The sequence below is a fragment of the Rhipicephalus sanguineus genome, chromosome 10 (assembly GCF_013339695.2).
Source record: "Rhipicephalus sanguineus isolate Rsan-2018 chromosome 10, BIME_Rsan_1.4, whole genome shotgun sequence".
Classification (NCBI taxonomy): Eukaryota; Metazoa; Arthropoda; class Arachnida; order Ixodida; family Ixodidae; genus Rhipicephalus; species Rhipicephalus sanguineus.
Window position 1 is genome coordinate 84,462,430 of NC_051185.1, and position 10,873 is coordinate 84,473,302.

General features: G+C 42.3%; 2 long non-coding RNA genes across 2 annotated transcripts; both read right to left on the reverse strand.

The window, feature by feature from the left end:
* Nucleotides 1-359: 359 nt before the first annotated feature.
* On the reverse strand, nt 360-1,162 carry LOC119372192 (uncharacterized). Its single transcript, XR_005179459.1, has 3 exons — nt 1,043-1,162; nt 730-897; nt 360-563 (listed from the first exon to the last, which is right to left on the reverse strand). It is a non-coding gene; the product is annotated as an uncharacterized LOC119372192 (long non-coding RNA).
* Nucleotides 1,163-2,985: 1,823 nt separating this feature from the next.
* Nucleotides 2,986-10,867, reverse strand: LOC119372193 (uncharacterized). The gene is made up of 6 exons (XR_005179460.1): nt 10,631-10,867; nt 9,656-9,746; nt 7,471-7,612; nt 7,255-7,358; nt 5,517-5,610; nt 2,986-3,121 (listed from the first exon to the last, which is right to left on the reverse strand). It is a non-coding gene; the product is annotated as an uncharacterized LOC119372193 (long non-coding RNA).
* Between the last annotated feature and the right edge of the window lie 6 nt (nt 10,868-10,873).

The window sequence follows — 10,873 nt, forward strand, 5'->3', positions numbered from 1 at the left end:
AAAATCCAAAAAAGGGATGCGCTACGAAAAGGAATGGCTAATGAATTGCTTTGCTCAGAATTCAAGCCCGAAAGCCTATCGCTTAATCAACAACATGAAAATGCTTCCCTCCCATCAATGACAGGCTGCGTCAAATTTGAAAGGCATGCCATGCCAATTTGGATTTAACAAGACAGCTCTAGAGAGCATTGCTAGCCACATGAAAAACAAAAAAGGGTTCAACTGCTACGGAACACTTAATATTGGATGAAAATGAAAGTGCGACAAACAGTTGAATTTGATCAGAGCAATTTGAAACTTGGAGGCTTTGTTGACTATGGCAAAGACAGCACTCAAAAAGACCTTGCCAGACCATGCCCTTGTGTTCATGTATGTGCCTTTATTCAGTAACTGGGTACAGCCAATCGCCAGCTTCGCCAGCAAGGGAGCTGCACCAGGTGATGTCCTTGCCAGGCTTGTGCTTGAGGCTGTTCTCGAACTTTTCAAGCAAAATGCAGTAGTGATAGCAGTCGTCAGTGATGGTGCCGGGAGCAACAAGGCCATGTGGGCGCAATTCAGGATATCTGGAAGATGGAAGGTTGCTGTGAACAAAGTGCAACATCCCTGCCTGCCAGGGAAGCATCTGCACTTCTTGTGTGATGCGCCACACATGATAAAGTGCATACGCAACCACTTGCACAAGCACAATGTTGCACAGGTAAGCTCTAAAAAGAGAGAATTTAGACATACCGTGCAATTCATTGCATGTGTTTTTCTAGGCTGGAAACTGTGAAGTTGCCTACGATCACTACCGGTTGCTGTACAAAGCCGAGGAGAACCAGCAGCTTCGTATTGTGCCAAAGCTGACGCAAGCACACATTGAACCAGACTGCTTGCGCAAGATGAATGTACGCCTTGCTGCACAGGTGAGAAGGCACAATTGAAATGATACAAGCAAGCAATGTCAACAATATTAGTTAACATTATTACTGTTGCGTTTGTGTGTCAAAAGCACAATATGATTATGAGGCGCGCATAGTGCAACAGTGCTAACTTGTCTTACCGTTGTACCCTTATTTTCAGCTTTTCAGCCGTGGAACAGCCATAGGCTTGGAATTTTACAGGAACCAGGGGCTCCCAGGACTGGAAAACAGCGAAGGCACCGAAGTTTTCACTAAGGAGCTGAACGAAGTGTTTGACGTCTCAATGCAAAGCTGACGACAGAAGGAATTCAGGCCTGGGTCATCGAAAAAAAGGTGAAAATGTGTGCAGTCTGTGCACAGAATGTGTGGCCGCTTAATAAGTCAATACACCAGCGTTTTTTTCTTTTTGGCCAGACACCATACCTCGTAAAAAATGGCAATGTTTGTTTTTACCAAGTCGGATATGCAGTAAATACAAGAACATCTCAAAGAAGAAATACTGTATACAAAAGAGAATACATACATTAAAAAAAAACTCTGATAACTCCAATGTGGTGAAACAGAAATGGTAAAAGTAAGAGAAAATATCGCTGGGAACCTCTAACACAAGTCCCAATACAAAATGGATGCCATAAAGATCATTCAGAAGTGCAACCAAAACTCTATAACGTCGAGGCTTGGCGATATATAGCGCAGAGTCGACACACCCTAATTGGTTACATTAAAAAAAATTTCAACATAGTTTACGCCAGCTTTACTTACTTATAATGCTTTAAAGGGACACTAAAGGAAAATATTAAGTCGACGTTGATTGTTGGAATAGCGTTTCAGAACCCTCGTAGTGCTTGATTTGTGCCAAGGAAATGCTTATTTTGAAAGAAAATCGCGGCTCTAGCGCACTTCAAATCACCCGCCTGAACTCTGACGTAGCAGTTTCCATGCCCAACCTTACCAAGAGGCAGCCATGGGCCACTCCGAAACTGTATAGTTCACTGTAACGGAGCTTAGCTTGGCCAGCAGCAGAAGTAGAGTATCAACAGTGCGAAAATAGCGAGAGCCAAACAGACGCAGCAGTATGCGATACCGAAACTACCACTGAGACAAGCAGCACGGTGAAAACGGAACTTTTGAACCACTCGCGCCGTTCCCCATGGTAACGCCAAGAGGTTTTTTTTCCCCATGAATCAAAGAGAAACGAACAAGCAGCATTTTATTACGTCTTGTGATGCACGGAAGGTTCTTTTTTATCGCAACTAGTTTGACTACTAGTGATTAATTGTACTCGGGACTCTTTGACGTCATCGGGATCACTTCGAAAATGTCCCACTCGTGGCGCACATCGTGTCCTACCTTTACCTTAATTTCTCGATTACTAGAGCACTGCTGTTGATACTGTTGACATTTTAGACGTTCTCACCCATTGACCTTTCACTCTGACATGAATTGTTGTTTGCCTTTAGTGTTCCTTTATACCTGTGCAGAAGAATCATTTTTTAAAATTATGCAATTATTGTTTATTCATGCTGCTCCATAAGAAAATGTTCCCTAACCTTGGTGTCAAACCATAAACATTGATCTAAGTGTGTTGGTGAAATGTAAGCATAGCATGAGAGCAATGACAAAATATTAGAGACAACAGCCAATGAGACATAAAAGTGTTGTCTGCTCAGCTGTTTACGCAAAATGACGCCAGGTGGAATGGAAAAGAAAGACAACAAAAATGTTAGGGTCAAAGCAGCATGAATGGTTACACACACATGACTAACACACAACTGTACACAATGTAATGATAGGTGCTGTAGTCTAAAACTGCAGGGGCTCTCTTTCGTTGAAACTTTCCTATTTTCTGGAAGATGTTTTCTTTTTATTTGAAAAAAAAATACAATGCCAATGGAACTTTAGTAATAGCTTGCTATTTCAAAGAACTAATTGTGTGTGTTGTTCATGGCCAATTTAATACTCCCTTGTGGAACACGACTGCAGCCCCAAATTAAAAGAAATAAGGCACAGACATCACACATTTTGAGCATCTCACATTGTAAGATAATTTTGAAGTGTAAAATGAGTGTTCCTTACCCTGTAGAAGAGTGGCCTTTGCAATAAATACCGGATTATGAGATTCACTTCAGCAACACTGCCAACATATTGCTATATTATAACCAGGCAGTATTGCACTATCCATTCCTCATTCACAGATCATTGATGCCTTCTTGGTTACCCTGGACCAAACAGAAGAAAGATTCTTCAGAACACGAGAAACCATGTTTGCCTCAGCACAGACAATTCAGTCCACTCCGTGTATCACTGATGTCGATGCAAGACATCCTTTCAAGCCTTTCAGCGAAGGTGTCAGCTACGTGCTAACCAGCAAGTTGAATCAAGACCCACTGGAGGTGAGTGAAATTGTAATATTCTTTTGGCTAAATAAAATACACTTTGGAATGCCGCCTACCAATAACGAACACAGCAAATGCTTCTAAACATTTCTTGAACTGCATCCAGTTTTCCATATTACAATATCCTAGCTTAAAGGGAAAGTGAACAAAAATGTTGACGTCATGATTTTCAGCCAAATTGAAAGATTGTGTGTTAAAATCAATAGACGCAAACTTCATTTAAGGCAGCAACTTGAGGAAAATAATGAATTTAATGTGTTTACAAACTGCCGCATCCGGCGGCAGTGCTGTGAACTAGAGGAGGTGACGTTTGGCGATGTTTAATGCACCGGAGACAAGCATACCAACATGCCAGCTGGCACTCGAGCCTCTCAGCATGCTTAGCTCAGACTACGGTTCCCAGAACTGGTATGATGAGCACTGGCAGCGAAAAATGCTCCCGGGTGGGGTGAAGCCCCTAAATGGTGGGGCACATTTTAGCGCTATTGTGGAAGGGGGGAGAGTGCGATGTAAAGGAGAGGTGGAGAAAGGGCAGTAGCAGGCAGCAAAACACGCATTCTGCATCCGCTGCAGTAACTTAACCATCACAGCTCACGCTGTCATGCAGCCGCCACGCGCTTAGGATTCTTTAAAAATTTAGCCAACTGTTCAAGAACATGTGAAATAGACTCGGTTTATCGGAACAGTCGTGTCCTCCAAGTAGAATTTTGATATTTTCATCAGTTCTCTCAATTTTTGTTCAGTTTACCTTTAGGGGTTGCATTCCTTGCCAACAAGTAACTCTTCGAGAAATTTATGAGAAACAGTGACCATAATCACTGCTATCAGCAGAACACAGTACATAAGCAGCATTTTGTCATACTGTCCACATCCTTCACAATGATGAGGTGAATTTAGTAAGACCATACAGTGGTGATGTTTTTTTACAATAGTGATTGATTGTTAGTGGCTACACACACTGCTAAATCTGTGACAAGCAGTTAACTAGGTAGCAATTGCTTGTCATCAACCTCTTATTAATTTAGGCTACATGACGCAATTCACAGAAATAGGCTATTCAAGAGCCAACAGGCTTGTCTAGAGCACTGTAATGGAGCACTCCAGCCTATACAAACGACGTTTGCTGATAACACCTTGTTTGAAAGAGCCCGAATTATATCATGCGTGGCCGCTAAGGATGAATGCTCAAGTGTGGGCTATCTCAAACTACTTGTTATCGCTATACACGCCACCAGGGCAGTGTGCTGACATCTGTACATACGTTAGGCATCCTGCACCCGGACAATAATCCGTTTCAAAATAAACATGTGTGATGATGTAGGGTGGAGTGGTATATTGTATTTCAGTAGTTCAATTTGAGACTTCATTAACAAAATGAGCAAATAACTCAAATAAATTTAGTTTCATGACAGAGACAGAAGATCAACACACAGAATCTGGCATGACTCTCAAGTTTCCAGCAACGCTAACATGCCAAAGCCACTTCCTTACTTTTCAATTTCATGATTGTAATGATTACATGAATTAGTTGGAAGGTTAGCAGCGAAATACTTTGTCAAATTTCTGATTGCCATGTTTCCAAACAAACTTATGCAATATCTTGCTAAATTGAGCATTCAGTTAGCTAATTAAAATGAACGATTTGTTTTTAAAAAGTACGGCCTGTGTCAAAGCGAGGGCACACTAAAATGAAACGAATTTGACATAAGACTAAGGTAATACTAGCATTTTTTTAACTATAGGTTCAACGATATAGTAAAGAAAATGATCCCTGAAAAGTGAATGCACCCTTGAACACTTTTTAAGATCCCCTGTTTTATGTCTGGGTAGCGTAGCCTGAAGGGTTGATAGTCAAATATAGCAACAATGGTTGCGATATAGCTCAGCTTTCATCTGTAGTGTTTTATGACTTTCGAAGCTTCCACCCATTCCATCAGAAGCCTTTATTCTCTGGCCCATGCAAATTTGCTAATACATGTCAACTCTTCATTTATAATTGGTATTCCATTCAGCGGGCAGCGTGCCTGCTGTGGTAATTTGTAACAAGCCTCAACGACTGCAAACATCCATTCTTGACACATGGCCATGTAAACACACATGTAATTTGCCTAAGCAATATTAACAAGTCTCTACAGTCGCCCACCAATTTATTGAACGCTGCAGGGGCGAGATAGTGTCCGACAAAACGAATTCACGTAAAAAAAGTCACTTCATTTACCAAGCGGCTTGAAAAGCTGGCCAATCAGTTTCTCGGGTGCTCTACGCTTCCATCCAAAAGCTCAGCTTGCACGTCGGTGATGGTGATGTTCTCGCTGTAAACAGCAGAAAGCACCACGAGGGCTTGCATTAGTTCATAGGTTGTTGGCAGCACAGTCACTGGTTGCTCATTGTGGGAGCCCGAGTCATCATCTTCCAGCACCTGGTGAACTATTTTGACCTCAGTAAGTCCGGCACAGAGCTTGGTCTCACTGTCACCATTAGTGAACTGTGCCAGTGTCACTTCCATGACCGACCATATGCGAAACTGCAGGCGACTGATGACCAACTGCCTGCCTCGCGGTACTGTGCAGCAAGCAGTGCCTGCTGTCAAGGCTGCATGCGAGATGAGCTGACGATACACATGCAGTGCGGGTAGGGTGGCTAACGTGGGTTCAGGGCTACAGAAAAACAAAAATGGCAGCAATGCTGTTTGCGTTTTCAGTGGTTTTTGGTAGCTGTACGCTTACGATTAAAAGAAAAAGTTAGGAAAATCAAATGAGAAGGGTTTCAAATACCCAGAATTTTGGTTGATGTTATACACTGACTCTATGGAGCATGCAACTGTGACATGGCAGAGACCAGATATTTAGGGTGGTCCAAATAATAGGACGTTTGAAAAAATGGTCGGCGACTGTATATACACAAGCAACTTTATTGTCATGCTTTCACTTCCAATTTTAGCCTTGCATAAGTGCAAATTAAATATTAAAGTAAACAATACGCTTACAAGTGCTTTGATTTATACAATATTTGTACAAATGGCTCTTTCACTTCAGAGGTTCTTCGGCAACATCCGTTCATTTGGAGGACATGAAGATCACCCCACCATAGTGAACTTCTCCTACATCTTTCGGCTCTTGACCATCTATGCCCCAATGAAAGCAGCAATCAAAGGCAATGTAGAAGCCCAGGAGGATATCCTGCCAGTTCTTTCAGGTGTGCTCGAGGCTGGTGTCAAAGACAATGAGTGCCACAAAGAAAAGCTCCACGCACGCTTAGAGAAAAAGCTTGAAGAGCTCTGCTTTGATCTGCAAGACACGAGCACAATGGCTGCGCTTCCCAGCACAAGCAAGGACCACCCATACAGCAAGGCAACTGCAGAAGACTGTGTAGTATATTATCTTGCTGGCTACATTGTGCACAAAATCTCAAAGAAAAAAGGCTGTTTAAACTGCTTAGCTGACATTCAAACTGACGCTCCACATATGCCGGCAGCATGGGTAACATTTGCTAGGTCATTTAAAGAAATGAGCCTGAAGCACCCCACAGAGAAGATGTTCCTGTCACTGAGAAGCATAGAAAGCACTGTCTCAAGCGCACTTAACCGCTTTCAACTGTGCAGTGACATTTTTTGGGAACTTCTCGATGCTCTAGAGTTAACAAAGTTTCCAAAACTCGGGTGTGCAGAACACAAGGACAACTTTACAGCAACCGTGCTTAGGACATACACAATGCTACGAATGCATTTTTTTTGCTAGAGACATGTCAAAGAAGCTGAGCAAGTCAGTAGAGACTGCGCATGCACGCAAAAGAGCAAAGCTCATGTAATTTTGAATAAGCAAACCTGTATCGAAATACAAGAATTTTGTTCCCCCAGTCCAACTGTGCCCAACATAGCCAGGAATGGAACCCCTGCACGTGTGCTTAGCAGCGAAATGCCGCGCTTGCTCAGCCACCAAGTGATTGACAAGCAAAACCTGTGCTGTAGCTGTGCAACAGCTGGCTTTGATAGTGCTACTTTCCTCTTCCATATTGTAGTGTTTGTAATCTTCATTAAAGGGCCCTTCAGCAGCTTTGTGAACTGCAAACAAACAAGTGAGGCACCTACATCACTTGGCAGCAATTGCATCGGCAAAGTGAAATGTGTTTGCAAGGCCTGAAAATTATAAAATCGGAAACAAAAAGCTGCACACCTTTCCATTTCTGGGAGCCATGCTGTGTGAGCGTGAAGGATGACAAGTATGCATTCCTACGTCCTAGGCGTTCCTGGGAAAGCCACTGACCCTGGGATGTGGGTTTAGTTTTTCATCTGAAGTGAAGCACTCAATGCCAGCACTGAAAGTGTACCAAGAAGCAAATTAGAAGAGAACAAACAAAAAAAGAAGGCAATTCTAGCCACGTCACCATGACGTGCTCTCTTTCCTCAAAACTTGAGAGGATGCAAGGCTAACCAAACCAAAGAAGGACGCTCTGGCACACTACACAAGGCAGTTATGTGCGAGCACTTCAAGTTGAAGGTTCAGATGAGAGTTTCACAGATGTAATACTTGTACTAATCGACGAAGCTGATGAAAGCACTTAAGAAAAGGAGCAATGTTGTGTCACGACATCCTTTGAAATGATACAAGAACACAGTTTCATTCATGCATTAGTCATGACATCACCTGGAACATGAAAAATGCTTCACACCTTGGGGAGGCTGCTGCCCTATATACATAAGGTGGCTACTGCAAAAGTGTGTTGACTGTAGAACTGTGTGCACTTCCATGGCAACACAGCAAAAGTGTAGGCTAAGATTTGCAACTTACACGATGTCCCTTCATAAGTAGTTGCAAGCTAGGCACTCTTCTGTAGCAGTATAATACGTTGATTTTTTATTCGCTGTTTTTTGTTTCCTGAGAAAGAATTTTTTGTTGCCTTGCATTCACTGCTCCACGTTTTCCTAGATAATGTAACGCGTTCACCAGTGCATGTTTTGTCCGGAGAACTTCTGTTTGTTTCTTGTACTTATAATAATGCAATTTCATATGCAATATTGTGTTGCTTGCTTCTGCTTTATTATCTGTATTGAATTAGTGCTGCAAACCATGCTTGTGTTGTGTTGCATAATAAAGTCTTTGCAAATGCTCTTGTACATCTCCCCTTATGGAATGCATATAGGGGCCTGGAATAAACTTGTTCCACATGGCAACAGAAGTGTGACTGGCTCACTTATGATAAGGAGACCAGTTCAGCGCTGGCCCATCATAGCACTGACCCTTGCAATGTCATGTTTTTCATTGGCTTGCTTTATTTAGCATGGTGTGCAAGGAATACATTATACACATCAGCGTGTCACATTTGCAACTGCTGGGATGAAGTCGAATGCTGGGGTGCTTCCAGCTTTAAACTCTATCCTCTAATATTGAATGGTCGCTCTAAATAAATTCTTTGACAGCTGCATTTGCTTTCTGTGCAAAATTAGGTCTCTTTTATCAAAATATCTCAAATTATTGTCTGCAAACACGTACCTTAGGTACTGCAAGCCTTTAGGTATACTGTCTATAAACGCCTACAACAAACTTTGTTGCAAGTAACACTTTCACTTCAACAGTCTCAACCACATTCAGTTACCTTTTGAACAAGATATAAGCCAAAGGCCCCTGTTAGGTATCTTACATTTGATTGCCGCACTTAGGTATCTTACATTTGATTCTCATGCAGTGAAGGCAATGCTCGCCTTAAATAGAATCATTTCAGTGAAGCAATTGTTACCACTGTCATTAACCTTCATACTGCTGAGATCACAGGCACGTTAACAGAACATTTAAAAAAGGGTAACTGATATGGAAGGAGACAGATCAGCGGATGATTCAGGCCCAAGCAAGCTAGCATGCCTTAATGTGTCAACTTTAATGGTATCACTCAGTACTGATGTCTGTTGCAGCAGAATTTACTTTGCGACGGTGAATCCTTTGAACTTCTGCGTTGCCCTCTTCCATCCTTCTGTTTACATTCTAACAAAGGCTACCCTGGAAAGGTAAGAAGTGCCGCTACCACGTATCACTTTGCATATTTACTGATACCCAAGAAAAAAGCAGCAGTGGGTGCGAGTTGGCAATAAACAAGGCCTCCAATGGTGATAACAATGGGTAAAAAATCAGCTTTATTTCTGGTATTTTGTGCTAAAATCTGAATAATAGAAAACCTTAGGCCAGTGAGGAAGGCAATGAATGCATGCATGAATCAAACAAAGGTGCAGGCCAGTGGCTACTTTGTCTAAAGCAGAACATTCAAGTAATGTCAGATAATGTCATCTATATTATATAGATATACTGCTGCATACATTCTGCAACTAACACAAGAAACATCACAGAATTCGCATGTGATAAAACCCACCTCAGTTGAAAGATGCTGCTGTTGAAGCTGAGCATTCGTGCTAAAACACTTCAGATCATCTCTGCAATGCTTTAAGAAAACATGCCGACGCCTGCGACAAAAGTAATAAAAATGAGTCCAATGAGCACAACTAACGAACATTATTTTAAACCTCAGCACTTGAGAAAATATATGGCAGAGTGACGCATAGCACTTCGACAACAATAAAGTTTGGTGCTTACACGTCTGACATTACGGAGCATAACAGCAAGAAGAAATAGCGATGGGGTCATTCTGTAGAACTCTTAACACTCAAGATTTTGGAAAGATTACGAAACATGTACGACGCTCACTGCAACTAAAGTAAGAGCACCACTGATTTTTTTTAACAGTCTACAATGTCTTAGTGTATGACCTAATTAATTCGGGTAGCGAATACACCGCTCGTCATTTTTTCAGCAGCTGTAAGCTAGCTGTCACATCGCACGCCCGATAGCCTCCCTCCTTCACCATAAGCGATGTTTATATGTAAGTCCTCATTTCAATTTTGCCGAGCATCGCACAATTGGCCATGCGTTTTACCACCGCTTAGGCTACAACGAAGTGCCAACAGAAGCCGTGCAAATGGTACATGTAGGAACACGCATGCAACAGACACCTAATCAGTTGTTAGTTTCGATAGAGCACGGTAGCAGCCTTGCAAAAAACTGAAGGAAGCGCACCGCAGCCCTGTCATCTTTCTAAGAAACTGAGCTTGTGAATTTCTTACAGCGCAACGTCCGCGCGTCACAATGTAGAACAATGATGCACATGGCGATTCTAGTAAAAACAAAGCAAAAAAAAGATATTTTTTAGACCTCTGTCCATAGTGTCCGCCCAACTTTTCGCGCCAAGGACGGTGTCTTTAATGCAAAACCACACTCAAAAATAGCAAAAAGGCTCTTCTTTTTTTGGCAACAAGACCAAGTTAAGCGAAGCAATGTAAGTTACACTTACCGAAACAATTTCGATTCCCCTGGATCAACGCTGCATCCCGGTTGCATCCGCCTTACCGCTCGCTATTCTGCCAAAATGTAAGCATCGTGTGCTCTTCAAATGAATTCTGTAACCTCCGGACTTTGCTGCACCGTCCATTACGCTATGCAGCGGCGACGGCTGCGGTGTAACAGAAAAAAAAAAACGTCCACCACACGAACACGCCGCTGCTCTACAGCTGCTCTGCGCGCTGCCATGTTGTTT